At 46.4% G+C, this 15,618-nt stretch overlaps 2 protein-coding genes across 6 annotated transcripts in view; one reads left to right on the plus strand and one right to left on the minus strand.

The window, feature by feature from the left end:
• LOC143808856 (low density lipoprotein receptor adapter protein 1-B-like) overlaps window positions 1–15,618 on the minus strand; it is a 100,193-nt gene that overhangs the window by 53,012 nt on the left and 31,563 nt on the right. The window lies entirely within an intron of this gene.
• The window catches only part of FNDC4 (fibronectin type III domain containing 4), a 65,705-nt gene that overhangs the window by 44,525 nt on the left and 5,562 nt on the right, over window positions 1–15,618 (plus strand). The gene's annotated exons all lie outside the window — the stretch shown is intronic.

Consider the following 15,618-nt stretch of genomic DNA (forward strand, 5'->3'; position numbering starts at 1 on the left):
GGTGGTCTCCAAGTATTTATGTCTGATCAGAGATTTAGTTTTCCTTGCCGCAGCTGCATGATTTACAGCTACTAGACAGCTTGATTACATGTGGGGATTCCCTGGCAAACAGGCAACCCCCACATGTACTCAGGCTGGCTAGCAGCCATACATTATGCAGCTGCATCAACAAAAACTAAATCTCTGAGCAGTCACAAATACTCGGGAGACCACCCGAGCGTGCTCGGGAAAGCCCGAGCAACGAGTATACTCGCTCATCACTATTTGCAACGCTTCTTGGGGTTTGCAAACTACTATCGAAAGTTCATCAAGTGTTTTTTGCAGGTAGTTAATAGTGATGAGCGAATATACTTGTTGCTCGGGAAATCTCCGAGTATTTGTGACTGCTCAGAGATTTAGTTTTTGTTGACGCAGCTGCATGATTTATGGCACTTAGCCTCTCTCTTCCCACTGCCCTGTAGCGGTGGCAATGGGGTAATAGTTGGGTGGTTGATGTGACCTTTGAATTGTAAGGTCACATCAAGCCCGGCTTAGTGATGGAGAGGTGTCAATAAGACACCTCTCCATTACTAATCCTATAGTTGTTACAGGTTCAATAAAGACACAGCCAGAATAAAGTCTTTTAATTAAATAAAACAATAAACACATTTTGCCATCTTTATTATTCAGCTAATCCATGAGACGCCCTCGATCTCCTGTAATGAATAAAAAAAAAAAAACAACAATATACCTGTCCGTTGTTCTGTCCCACGCAGTAATCCATATCTGGGGAAAATACAGTTTGCAACCAGGACTGTGCTAAGATGCTACCAGCCCAGCTGCAAACTACTGGGGAATGAGGAGATGCTGCCAGCGCAGCCTCAGTGACTAGCGGTGAAGTCACTGAGTCTACCCTCCCTGCTTGCCTGACCCATGCTGAACTCTGGAGCCAGTTCATTTTCCCACGCTGCAGAGTTCATTGCAGTTCAAGCCGGAAGGGAGGGCAGACTATGTGACATCAGCACTAGTCTCTGTAGCTGCACTGGCAGCATCTCCTCATTCCCCAGTAGTTTGCAGCCATGGCGGTTGCATTTCAGCACCGCTCCTAGTTGCAAACTGTATTTTCCCCAGATATTGATTACTGCGTGGGACAGAACGACTGACAGGTATGGTATATTGTTGGGTTTTTTTTTTTTGTTTTTTTTTAATTACAGGAGAACAAGGGCGTTGTATGTATTAGCTGGATAATAAGGATGAAAAACTGTGTTTAGTGTTTTATTTCATTAAAAGACTTTATCCTGGCTGCGTCTTTATTGAACCTGTAACAACTATAGGATTAGCAATGGATAGGTGTCTTCTTGACACCTCTCCATTACTAAGCTGGGCTTGATGTGACCTTACAATATAAAGGTCACATCAACCCCCAAACTATTACCCCATATACCACCGATACAGGGCAGTGGAAAGAGAGAGGCTAAGTGCTGAAATTGGTGAATCTTAAAAATGCGACATTTCTGGGGAGGCTGAGAGCTAGTGTTTGTAGCCATGAGGGGTCAATATCCATGGCCCCTTCCTAGGCTATGAATATCAGCCCGCAGCTGTCTGCATAGCTTTTTCTGGAATTTAATTATAAGGGTACCCCATGTCATTTTTGGGGGGCCACCCTATTTTAATAGCCAGTAAACACTAAAAATACAGCTGTGGGCTCATATTCATAGCCTGGGGAGATCCATGGGTATTAACCCCTTCTTAGGCTATAAACATTGGCCTCCAGTCGCTGGCTTTCCCTCTCTGGATTGGAAAATTACACGAGAGCCCGCAACATTTTTTCCCCCCTAAATAATCTTTTATTAATTACATACATGTCCTCTAATTTGCACACACACTATACTAATTGTATTGATCACTGACATATACAGTACATATCTAACTATTCTGCATCTACTTAGTGTATGTAAACCATGTCTTCTATCCTGTCGGCTCCAGCAGTGATTTTAGAGAGGCTGACAAATGAATTACCGGCTATTCTTCTATGTATCTCTCTCTGCAATATAAAGACTAATATATATATATATATATATATATATATATATATATATATATATATATATATATATATATATATATATATATATAACCATATGCAAGAAGAAAGAGAAGGCACTCACCGATCTAAATTTCCCAACTTTATTTCATCTTAATGTTAAAAAAATTCCATGGCCGGGGGAGTGAGGAGCGGAGTTCTTGTGAGCAGGGATAGACGACGGCCGTTTGTGCTTGCACTTCCACGGGTCAGTATTTTTTTAACATGAAGATGAAATAAAGTTGGGAATTTTAGATCGGTGAGTGCCTTCTCTTTCTTCTTGCATATGGTCATGGATTTTCGTGTATTTTCAGAAGAGCACCTATGATCTTGATGCATGGCTGATGCTAGGACTATTATTCATTAATACCTGAACCCGAAATTTTTGGATAACCTCGTTTCACAGACAGTGCCGTTTGTTTTTGGTCTTCTTGGCGTTAGATATATATATATATATATATATATATATATATATATATATATATATACACACACACACTAGCTATTGAACCTGTTCTACGCCCGGGTGGCGAGCATTTATATTGGTATATGGTCTCCATCCTGGTATGCACCTCTTCCATCCTGCCCCCTAATCTTGTCATGTGCTGCTACCATCTTGCACCCCCATCCTGTCATACGCTGCTCCCATCCTGCGCCCCCTTCCTGTCATGTGCAGCCCCATCCTGCGCCCTCATCCTGTTTTGTGCGCCTCCATCTCGTCATGTGCTACTCTTTTCCTGTGCCCTCATCCTGTTATGTGCTGCTCCCATCCTGCGCCTCCATCCTGTCATGTGCTGCTTTCATCCTGCGCCCCATCCTGTCATGTGCTGCTCCCATCCTGCGCCCCCATTCTCTAATGTGCTGCTCCCATCCTGCGCCCCAATTCTGTCATGTGCTGCAACCATTCTGCGCCCCCATTCTGTCATGTGCTGCTCCCATCCTGTGCCCCCATTCTGTCATGTGCTGCTCCCATCCTGCGCCCCATCCTGTAATGTGCTGCACCCATTCTGCGCCCCCATTCTGTCATGTGCTGCTCCCATCCTGCGCCCTCATCCTGTTTTGTGCGCCTCCATCTCGTCATGTGCTACTCTTTTCCTGTGCCCTCATCCTGTTATGTGCTGCTCCCATCCTGCGCCTCCATCCTGTCATGTGCTGCTTTCATCCTGCGCCCCCATCCTGTCATGTGCTGCTTTCATCCTGCGCCCCATCCTGTCATGTGCTGCTCCCATTCTGCGCCCCCATTCTGTCATATGCTACTCCCATCCTGCGCCCCCATTCTGTCATGTGCTACTCCCATCCTGCGCCCCCATTCTGTCATGTGCTGCAACCATTCTGCGCCCCCATTCTGTCATGTGCTGCTCCCATCCTGCGCCCCCATTCTGTCATGTGCTGCTCCCATCCTGCGCCCCATTCTGTAATGTGCTGCACCCATTCTGTCATGTGCTGCTCCCATCCTGCGCCCCATTCTGTAATGTGCTGCACCCATTCTGTGCCCCCATTCTGTCATGTGCTGCTCCCATCGTTGATGGCCCCCATAAGATGCTCCATAGCATAATATGCCCCGAATGCTGCTGCGATTTTTTTAAAAAAAATGACAGACTCACCTCTCGTCGCTGGGCGCCGAGTGCCTAAGCAGGCGGGAATACCAGCGCACTATGGGGGTCAGGTGCTGGAGTCGACGCTGGCTAAGGCCCCCGGTGTAACAGCGTGTCCCTCCCCCGGCCTGTGTCCCTGGACTGCTATGTAATCAGGCTTGAGTCAACAACCAGAAGGGGGAGCTTTCCCTCATGGAGGGATGGATCCCAGGACACAGAACAATAGACTCATGTGTTGGCTGATTCAATTGTGTGGTGACTTGCGAAGGGCTGGGATCGTATGCTGAGGCGAGATCCTGGTGCCCGTGTGTGGAGGATTAAAAGCTGCCACGTGGAATGGTGTTGTGTCCCTCATCTGCTGGATCCAGTACACCCATCCCAGGATTATTTTTCTTTTCCCTGGCTTTGGATTGCCAGGTGGCGCCCCCGGATCTGCTCCCTTTGTGTGGACTCATTGTAGACTAATTACGGACGCTGCAGAATTACTTTGATTTGTGTTGTCCCAGTTCCCTGTTCCGATAAATTTTATTGGATTGATTACTGGCGTGGTGTCTCTTCCTGCTCTGTCGCATGCCCCGTCACACCCGGCACTTGCGATATTCACCTGTCCCTGTTCCACCGCCGCGCGCCACTCTGTCATCCGTGTCCTCTGGCTGTGACTGTTGAGGCAGGGAGCGTGCACTAACCACGTCATCGCGCCCTATGACCTGAACGTCACAGCCAGAGGATGCGGAAGACCCGGCGGTGGAACGGGGACAGGTGAATATAGCATGGCTCACCCTCCCCCTTAATACTCACCCTCCTGGTGCGTCTCTGCTTCTCCGTCGGAGATTGCGGTATGCGTTCAGTGCTTACTCCTACCGCGATCTCCTGGGCCACAATCCTCCTCCCCGGATGCGTCACACTGTGGGATCCAGACTGTGCAGACGCGTCGCGCTTGCGCAGTCTATAAAGGCTTTGGACAGAGTGACGCTATCAGCGTTACATTATATATATATATATATATATATATATATATATATATATATATATATTATTATTATTATTTATTATTATAGCGCCATTTATTCCATGGCGCTTTACATGTGAGGAGGGGTATACATAATAAAAACAAGTACAATAATCTTGAACAATACAAGTCATAACTGGTACAGGAGGAGAGAGGACCCTGCCCGCGAGGGCTCACAGTCTACAAGGGATGGGTGAGGATACAGTAGGTGAGATATATATATATGTATACACACACACACCACACATTTATTCTATGTGTATACCTCTATTGTATCGTAATCTAACCTGTCACTCTGATTAAAATGTACGTGGCTGATCATTTGCCGGCTTTTAATCTATCTATCTATCTATCTAGAATATATATATATATATATATATATATATATATATATATATACATTTTGAAGAATATTACGTTTTAAAACTATGTGTAAATGATTAATAACATTTCTGTATGTAAAATCGCACTGCAGTCGGATGTAGATCGGGTGTTAGGTGTGAGAAGTCAGATTGTACTCGCACAAAAACCGCCCGACACTCACATGACGCTTGCATTGCACTCGTCAGACTTTCCTAGTGTGTAAATCGCTCGTGTGTCTCCAGCCTGTGTATGTAATAGTGCTGTGAGATCAGTGGCCAAGGTCATTTAACCCCTTAACATTCAGTTACTTATTCAAATCATTAAAATCAATGCCAACTTTGATGCCAATTCTCACGGCCAGAACCCATTTGGGAAAAGCTAAAGTGACATGAATTTCATGCAGGGCATCAAAATGCATGTAATAATGGTGTCAGATCAGTGGCCCAAAGGCATTTAACCTCTTACAAAATCACTTACTTATTCAAATCTGCGAAAATGGGCTGTTTGCCCACTTTGATGCCAGTTCTGATGCCCAGAACCCATTTGTGCCAGGCTGGAGTGACATGGATTTCATGTGGGGTACCAGTAGGTATGTAAATCAGGTGTTAGATTAGTGGCACAAAGGCATTTAACCCCTTAAAAATAGCTGTTACTTATTCAAATCTGTGAAAATGGGCGATTTGCCCACTTTGATGCCAGTTCTGATGCCCAGAACCCATTTGTGCCAGGCTGGAGTGACATGGATTTCATGTGGGGCATCATTAGGTATGTAAATCAGGTGTTATATTAGTGGCACAAAGGCATTTAACCCCTTAAAAATAGCTGTTACTTATTCAAATCTATGAAAATTGGTGATTTGAGTACTTTGATGCCAGTTTTGATGCCCAGAACCCATTTGTGCCAGGCTGGAGTGACATGGATTTCATGTGGGGCATCAGTAGGTATGTAAATCAGGTGTTAGATTAGTGGCACAAAGGCATTTAACCCCTTAAAAATAGCTGTTACTTATTCAAATCTGTGAAAATGGGTGATTTGCCCACTTTGATGCCAGTTCTGATGCCCAGAACCCATTTGTGCCAGGCTGGAGTGACATGGATTTCATGTGGGGCATCAGTAGGTATGTAAATCAGGTGTTAGATTAGTGGCACAAAGGCATTTAACCCCTTAAAAATAGCTGTTACTTATTCAAATCTGTGAAAATGTGCAATTTGCCCACTTTGATGCCAGTTCTGATGCCCAGAACCCATTTGTGCCAGGCTGTATTGACATGCATTTCATGTGGGGCATCATTAGGTATGTAAATCAGGTGTTAGATCAGTGGCACAAAGGCATTTAACCCCTTAAAAATAGCTGTTACTTATTCAAATCTGTGAAAATGTGCAATTTGCTGTTGTGAATTTACCTTTTGGCTCCCTCTAGTGGCTACTAGTGTTTTTACTCTGGGTATGTCTATCATTCCTTGTATGCTCACCTGGGTCGTTAGGTCAGGGGTGTTGCTATATAAGCTCCCTGGACCTTCAGTTCAATGCCTGGCAACGTTGATATCAGAGCTAATCTGTAGTGCTCTTGTCTACTGATCCTGGTTCCTGCTTGATTAAGCTAAGTCTGCTTTCTTGCTTTTTGCTATGGTTTTTGTTTGCATTTTTGTCCAGCTTGTACATAATCTGTATCCTATCCTTGCTGGAAGCTCTAGGGAGGCTGGAGTTCTCCCCCCGGGCCGTTAGACCGTTCGGGGGTTCTTGAATCTCCAGCGTGGATTTTTGTTAGGGTTTTTGTTGACCATATAAGTTATCTTACTACATTCTGCTATTAGTAAGTGGGCCTCTCTTTGCTAAACCTAGTTCATCTCTGTGTTTGTCATTTCCTCTTACCTCACCGTTATTATTTGTGGGGGGCTTGTATCCAACTTTTGGGGTCTATTCTCTGGAGGCAAGAGAGGTCTTTGTTTTCCTCTTCTAGGGGTAGTTAGTCCTCCGGCTGGCGCGAGACATCTAGCGACCAACGTAGGCATGTTCCCCGGCTACTTCTAGTGTTGGCGTTAGGAGTAGATATATGGTCAACCCAGTTACCACTGCCCTATGAGCTGGATTTTTGTACTTCGCAGACTTGCTGATATCTCTGAGACCCTCGCCATTGGGGTCATAACAGTTTGCCAGGCCAGTATTAAATGTTAAATGCATTGCAGAAGCGGGATTATAAGAAAGAAAATTCTGAGTTTTTTTTTCTCTCTCTCATTTTTTTTCTTTTCCCCTTTACCTCTGAGTGGCTTGTGTTTGCTGCAGACATGAATGTCCAGACCTTGATTACAAGTGTGGACCAGCTGGCTGCTCGTGTGCAGGGCATACAAGATTATGTTACCAGAAATCCTATGTCAGAACCTAAGATACCGATTCCTGAACTGTTTTCCGGAGACAGGTTTAAGTTTAGGAATTTCGTGAATAATTGTAAATTGTTTTTGTCCCTGAGACCCTGTTCATCTGGAGACTCCACTCAGCAAGTGAAAATTGTTATTTCTTTTTTACGGGGCGACCCTCAGGATTGGGCTTTCTCGCTGGCGCCAGGAGATCCGGCATTGGCTGACATTGATGCGTTTTTTCTGGCGCTCGGTTTGCTTTATGAGGAACCCAATCTTGAGATTCAGGCAGAAAAAGCCTTGCTGGCTATGTCTCAGGGTCAGGACGAGGCTGAAGTGTATTGAAAAAACACCAAAAACAGGCAGAGATGCTTACCTGTCTGAATAGGCCTCAATACTAATGCACAAGCAGGATGCAGCGGACCCAAATGAAATAGCAAATGCACAGGTGCAATACCTGATGAGACAGCCAGCCTTCAATAAGGGTTTGGCCGTGTGGTGCACCCGTGCACTAAGATAAAAACTGTATGTGGCGTGTTCACACAGGGAATGCAGGCATCTGGCTCCAGCCTATTAATAACGCCCTATGGCGGGCTGCCCAGTGCCAAAATGCATCCCGTGTGAACAGAGGCCACAGTGCACAGAACCAATTGGGCCCAGCTGCACCCTGCAAAAAGATATACGTGCAAAAACAAAACATATAAATATATGTAAGGTATTGGCCTCTGTTCACACGGGATGCATTTTGGCACTGGGCAGCCCGCCATAGGGCGTTATTAATAGGCTGGAGCCAGATGCCTGCATTCCCTGTGTGAACACGCCACATACAGTTTTTATCTTAGTGCACGGGTGCACCTCACGGCCAAACCCTTATTGAAGGCTGGCTGTCTCATCAGGTATTGCACCTGTGCATTTGCTATTTCATTTGGGTCCGCTGCATCCTGCTTGTGCATTAGTATTGAGGCCTATTCAGACAGGTAAGCATCTCTGCCTGTTTTTGGTGTTTTTTCTTGGATTGTTCCTGAAGTGTATTGCCAAAAATTTCGGAAATGGTCCGTGCTGACCCAGTGGAACGAGTGTGCATTGGCTGCAAATTTTAGAAATGGTCTTTCTGAAACCATTAAGAATGTTATGGTGGGTTTTCCCATTCCCACAGGTCTGAATGATACTATGGCACTGGCTATTCAAATTGACCGGCGGTTGCGGGAGCGCAAAACCGCAAATTCCCTCATGGTGTTGTCTGAACAGGCACCTAATTCGGTGCAATGTGATAGAAAAACCGCAAATTCCCTCATGGTGTTGTCTGAACAGACACCTGATTTAATGCAATGTGATAGAATCCTGACTAGAAATGAGCGGAAAATTCATAGACGCCGGAATGGCTTGTGCTACTACTGTGGTGATTCTACACATGTTATCTCAGCATGCTCTAAACGTATATCTAAGGTTGTTAGTCCTGTCACCGTTGGTAATTTGCAACCTAAATTTATTCTGTCTGTAACTTTGATTTGCTCACTGTCATCTTATCCTGTCATGGCGTTTGTAGATTCAGGTGCTGCCCTGAGTCTTATGGATCTGTCATTTGCCAAGCGCTGCGGATTTGTTCTTGAGCCATTGGAAAATCCTATCCCTCTTAGGGGTATTGATGCTACACCATTGGCAGAAAATAAACCGCAGTTTTGGACACAGGTTACCATGTGCATGACTCCCGAACATCGGGAGGTGATACGTTTTCTCGTTCTACATAAAATGCATGATTTGGTTGTTTTAGGGCTGCCATGGTTACAGACCCATAATCCCGTCCTGGACTGGAAGGCTATGTCAGTGTCTAGTTGGGGCTGTCGTGGTATTCATGAGGATTCCCTGCCTGTGTCTATTGCTTCTTCTACGCCTTCGGAAGTTCCGGCGTATTTGTCTGATTATCAGGATGTCTTCAGTGAGTCTGAGTCCAGTGCACTGCCTCCTCATAGGGACTGTGACTGTGCTATAGATTTGATCCCAGGCAGTAAATTTCCTAAGGGAAGACTGTTTAATCTGTCGGTACCTGAACATACCGCTATGCGTTCATATATCAAGGAGTCTCTGGAAAAAGGACATATTCGTCCATCTTCTTCCCCTCTTGGTGCGGGATTCTTTTTTGTGGCTAAAAAGGACGGATCTTTGAGACCTTGTATTGATTATCGGCTTTTAAATAAGATCACTGTCAAATTTCAGTATCCTTTGCCGTTGTTGTCAGATTTGTTTGCCCGGATTAAAGGTGCCAAGTGGTTCACCAAGATAGACCTTCGTGGTGCGTACAACCTTGTGCGCATTAAGCAGGGCGATGAATGGAAAACCGCATTCAATACGCCCGAAGGTCATTTTGAGTACTTGGTGATGCCATTTGGGCTCTCTAATGCACCTTCAGTTTTTCAGTCCTTCATGCATGACATTTTCCGGAAGTATCTGGATAAATTTTTGATTGTTTATCTGGATGATATTCTGGTTTTTTCTGATGATTGGGACTCGCATGTGGAGCAGGTCAGGATGGTTTTTGAGATTTTGCGTGAAAATTCTTTGTTTGTAAAAGGCTCAAAGTGTCTCTTTGGTGTACAGAAGGTTCCCTTTTTGGGGTTCATTTTTTCCCCTTCTGCTGTGGAGATGGATCCAGTCAAGGTCCGAGCTATTCATGATTGGACTCAACCCTCGTCAGTTAAGAGTCTTCAGAAGTTCTTGGGTTTTGCTAACTTCTACCGTCGTTTTATCGCAAATTTCTCTAGCGTTGTTAAACCGCTGACGGATATGACCAAGAAAGGCTCTGATGTAGCTAACTGGGCTCCTGCTGCCGTGGAGGCTTTCCAGGAGTTGAAACGCCGGTTTACTTCAGCGCCTGTTTTGTGCCAGCCTGACGTCTCACTTCCCTTTCAGGTTGAGGTGGATGCTTCGGAGATTGGGGCAGGGGCCGTTTTGTCGCAGAGAGGCCCTGGTTGCTCTACTATGAGACCTTGTGCCTTTTTCTCTAGGAAGTTTTCGCCGGCAGAGCGAAATTATGATGTGGGCAATCGGGAGTTATTGGCCATGAAGTGGGCATTTGAGGAGTGGCGTCATTGGCTCGAGGGTGCTAAGCATCGGGTGGTGGTCTTGACTGATCACAAAAATCTGATGTATCTCGAGTCTGCTAAACGCCTGAATCCTAGACAGGCCCGCTGGTCATTGTTTTTCTCCCGTTTTGACTTTGTGGTCTCGTATTTACCAGGTTCTAAGAATGTGAAGGCCGATGCTCTGTCTAGGAGCTTTGTGCCTGATGCTCCTGGAGTCGCTGAACCTGAGGGTATTCTTAAGGAAGGAGTTATCTTGTCAGCGATTTCTCCAGATCTGCGACGTGTGTTGCAGAGATTTCAGGCTGGTAGGCCTGACTCTTGTCCACCTGACAGATTGTTTGTGCCTGCTAAATGGACCAGCAGAGTCATTTCCGAGGTTAATTCCTCAGTGTTGGCAGGGCACCCGGGAATTTTTGGCACCAGAGATCTGGTGGCCAGGTCCTTTTGGTGGCCTTCCTTGTCAAGGGATGTGCGGTCATTTGTGCAGTCCTGCGGTACTTGTGCTCGAGCTAAGCCTTGCTGTTCTCGTGCCAGCGGGTTGCTCTTGCCCTTGCCTGTCCCGAAGAGACCTTGGACACACATCTCTATGGATTTCATTTCGGATCTCCCGGTGTCTAAAGGCATGTCTGTCATCTGGGTGATATGTGATCGTTTCTCCAAGATGGTCCATCTGGTTCCTTTGCCTAAGCTGCCTTCCTCTGCTGATCTGGTTCCTGTGTTCTTCCAGAACGTGGTTCGTTTGCACGGCATTCCTGAGAATATTGTGTCGGACAGAGGATCCCAGTTTGTTTCCAGGTTCTGGCGATCCTTTTGTGGTAGGATGGGCATTGATTTGTCGTTTTCGTCCGCTTTTCATCCACAGACTAACGGACAAACGGAACGAACTAATCAGACTCTGGAGGCGTATTTGAGGTGTTTTGTCTCTTCTGATCAGGATGATTGGGTGACCTTCTTGCCGTTGGCTGAATTTGCCCTTAATAATCGGGCTAGTTCTGCCACCTTGGTTTCGCCATTTTTCTGCAACTCCGGTTTCCATCCTCGTTTTTCCTCGGGACATGTGGAGCCTTCTGACTGTCCTGGAGTGGATTCTGTGGTGGATAGGTTGCAGCGGATCTGGAATCATGTGGTGGACAGCTTGAAGTTGTCACAGGAGAAGGCTCAGCGTTTTGCCAATCGCCGCCGCGGTGTGGGTCCCCGACTTCGTGTTGGGGATTTGGTATGGCTGTCTTCTCGATTTGTTCCTATGAAGGTCTCCTCTCCCAAATTTAAGCCTCGATTTATTGGTCCTTACAAGATATTGGAGATCCTTAATCCTGTATCCTTTCGCCTGGATCTTCCGGTGTCGTTTGCCATTCACAACGTATTTCATAGGTCCTTGTTGCGGCGGTACGTTGTGCCTGTGGTTCCTTCTGCTGAGCCTCCTGCTCCGGTGTTGGTTGAGGGCGAGTTGGAGTACGTGGTGGAGAAGATCTTAGATTCTCGTCTCTCCAGGCGGAGGCTTCAGTACCTGGTCAAGTGGAAGGGCTATGGTCAGGAGGATAATTCCTGGGTGGTCGCCTCTGATGTGCATGCGGCCGATTTAGTTCGCGCCTTTCACGCCGCTCATCCTGATCGCCCTGGTGGTCTTGGTGAGGGTTCGGTGACCCCTCACTAAGGGGGGGGTACTGTTGTGAATTTACCTTTTGGCTCCCTCTAGTGGCTACTAGTGTTTTTACTCTTGGTATGTCTATCATTCCTTGTATGCTCATCTGGGTCGTTAGGTCAGGGGTGTTGCTATATAAGCTCCCTGGACCTTCAGTTCAATGCCTGGCAACGTTGATATCAGAGCTAATCTGTAGTGCTCTTGTCTACTGATCCTGGTTCCTGCTTGATTAAGCTAAGTCTGCTTTCTTGCTTTTTGCTATGGTTTTTGTTTGCATTTTTGTCCAGCTTGTACATAATCTGTATCCTATCCTTGCTGGAAGCTCTAGGGAGGCTGGAGTTCTCCCCCCGGGCCGTTAGACGGTTCGGGGGTTCTTGAATCTCCAGTGTGGATTTTTGTTAGGGTTTTTGTTGACCATATAAGTTATCTTACTACATTCTGCTATTAGTGAGTGGGCCTCTCTTTGCTAAACCTAGTTCATCTCTGTGTTTGTCATTTCCTCTTACCTCACCGTTATTATTTGTGGGGGGCTTGTATCCAACTTTTGGGGTCTATTCTCTGGAGGCAAGAGAGGTCTTTGTTTTCCTCTTCTAGGGGTAGTTAGTCCTCCGGCTGGCGCGAGACATCTAGCGACCAACGTAGGCATGTTCCCCGGCTACTTCTAGTGTTGGCGTTAGGAGTAGATATATGGTCAACCCAGTTACCACTGCCCTATGAGCTGGATTGTTTTACTTCGCAGACTTGCTGATATCTCTGAGACCCTCGCCATTGGGGTCATAACAATTTGCCCACTTTGATGCCAGTTCTGATGCCCAGAACCCATTTGTGCCAGGCTGGAGTTACATGGATTTCATGTGGGGCATCACTAGGTATGTAAATCAGGTGTTAGATCAGTGGCACAAAGCTATTTAACCCCTTAAAAATAGCTGTTACTTATTCAAATCTGTGAAAATGGGTGATTTGCCCACTTTGATGCCAGTTCTGATGCCCAGAACCCATTTGTGCCAGGCTGGATTGACTGGGATTTCATGTAGGGCATCAGTAGGTATGTAAATCAGGTGTTAGATTAGTGGCACAAAGGCATTTAACCCCTTAAAAATTGCTGTTACTTATTCAAATCTGTGAAAATGTACGATTTGCCTACTTTGATGCCAGTTCTGATGCCCAGAACCCATTTGTGCCAGGCTGGAGTGACATGGATTTCATGTGCGGCACCAGTAGGTATGTAAATCAGGTGTTAGATCAGTGGCACAAAGGCATTTAACCCCTTAAAAATAGCTATTACTTATTCAAATCTGTGAAAATGGGTGATTTGCCCAATTTGATGCCAGTTCTGATGCCCAGAACCCATTTGTGCCAGGCTGGAGTGACATGCATTTCATGTGGGGAATCAGTAGGTATGTAAATCAGGTGTTAGATCAGTGGCACAAAGCTATTTAACCCCTTAAAAATAGCTGTTACTTATTCAAATCTGTGAAAATGTACGATTTGCCCACTTTGATGCCAGTTTTGATGCCCAGAACCCATTTGTGCCAGGCTGGAGTGACTTGGATTTCATGTGGGGCATCACTAGGTATGTAAATCAGGTGTTAAATCAGTGGCACAAAGGCATTTAACCCCTCAAAAATAGCTGTTACTTATTCAAATCTGTGAAAATGGGTGATTTGCCCCCTTTGATGCCAGTTCTGATGCCCAGAACCCATTTGTGCCAGGCTGGAGTGACATGGATTTCATGTGGGGCATCAGTAGGTATGTAAATCAGGTGTTAGATCAGTGGCACAAAGGCATTTAACCCCTTCAATACCATACCTCAGTGCCCACTTTGATGCCCATTTTTGTGCCAGCCTTCTAAATTTTGTATCTGTTTTTAAGTGTATTCACAAAAGGACACATGACCGCATATTATTATATACTCAGAATGGTTTATTTTTATACAAAAACCTGAAAAAACCAGAAAATAAAAAATAGCCGAATAAGAAACTGCTGAATAAGAAACCAACTTCAGCATCGTTCTTTCCTGCACCTTTCTTACAGAGCTCCATTCTTCTGCAACTTCTTACAGAGCTCACCTTTCCTGCCCTCTACAATTACACTCTCTCCTGCTCCTCTATACAGAGCTCTTCTCTACAGAGCACTTCAGAGCTTTTTTGCGCCTTTCTACAGAACTCCACTCTCCTGCCCCTCTCTCCACCTTTCTACAGAGCTCCACTCTCCTCTGCTCCTCTCTGTAGAGCTCCACCCTCCTGCACCTCCATACAAAGCTCACATCTGCACCCTTTCACTCCTGCTCCTCTCCACAAAGCTCCACTCTCCTGCCCCTCTCTACCCTTCCACTCTCACCTGCCCCTCTCTACAGACAGAGCTCCACTCTCTCCTGCCCCTCTACAGACCTTCACTGTCCTGCTGCTCTCTACAGAGCTCCACTCTCTCCTGCCCCTCTCTACAGACCTTCACTGTCCTGCTGCTCTCTACAGAGCTCCACTCTCTCCTGCCCCTCTCTACAGCGCTTCACTGTCTTGCTGCTCTCTACTGAGCTCCACTCTCCTGCCCCCCTACAGAGCACCACTCTCCTTGACTTCTCTACAAAGCACCACTCTCTCTCTAGAGTATGAGTCTCTGCTGCCCCCCACAAAGCATCTCTCTCCTACACCTCTTTACACAGCATCACTCCCTCCTGCACCTCCTCACAGAGCTCCACTCTCCTAACCCTCTCTACCCTTCCACCCTCTCCTGCCCCGCTATACACAGCTCCATTCTCCTCCCCCTGTCTACCCCTCTGCTCTACAGAGCTTTACTCTTCTGACATGCTCTAGCCTTCTGCTCTCTCCTGCCCCTCTCTACAGAGCTCCACTCTCCTGCACCTCTCTACAGAGCTCCACTCTCCTGTCCCTCTCTAGAGCTCCACTCTCCCCTGCACCTCTCAAGAGCTCCTTTCCTGCCCCTCTCTACCCTTCCACTCTCTCTTGCTCCTCTCTACAGAGCTCCACTCTCTCCTGCACTTTTCTAGAGCTTTTCTCCTTCATCTCTTTACAGAGCTCCTCTCCTGCTTCTCTGCCATTACTCTCACCACCATTACTCTCTCTCCTGCTTCTCTCTACAGAGCTCTTCTAACCTGCTCTACCCTTCCACTCTCTCTTGCCCCTCTCTACAGAGCTCACCTCTCCTGCCTCTCTCTACGCTTTCACTCTCTCCTGCTCCTCTCTACAGAGCTCCTCTCTTTTGCAGCTCCCTACAAAGCTCACCTCAGTCTACCCTTTCACTCTCTCCTATTCCTCTCTAAAGAGCTCTACTCTTCTACACCTCCCTACAGAGCTCACCTTTCCTGGCTCTCTGTACAGAGCTCCACTATCCTGCACCTCCTTACAGAGCTCAACTCTCCGGCCTCTCTCTACCATATCACTCTCTCCTGCTCCTCTCTACAGGGCTCTCCTCTACAAAGCACTTCAGAGCTCCTCTGCACCTCCTTACAGAGCTTACCTCTCCTGATCCTCTCTACCCTTCCACTCTTTCCTGT

This window comes from Ranitomeya variabilis, chromosome 2 (genome assembly GCF_051348905.1).
Source record: "Ranitomeya variabilis isolate aRanVar5 chromosome 2, aRanVar5.hap1, whole genome shotgun sequence".
Classification (NCBI taxonomy): Eukaryota; Metazoa; Chordata; class Amphibia; order Anura; family Dendrobatidae; genus Ranitomeya; species Ranitomeya variabilis.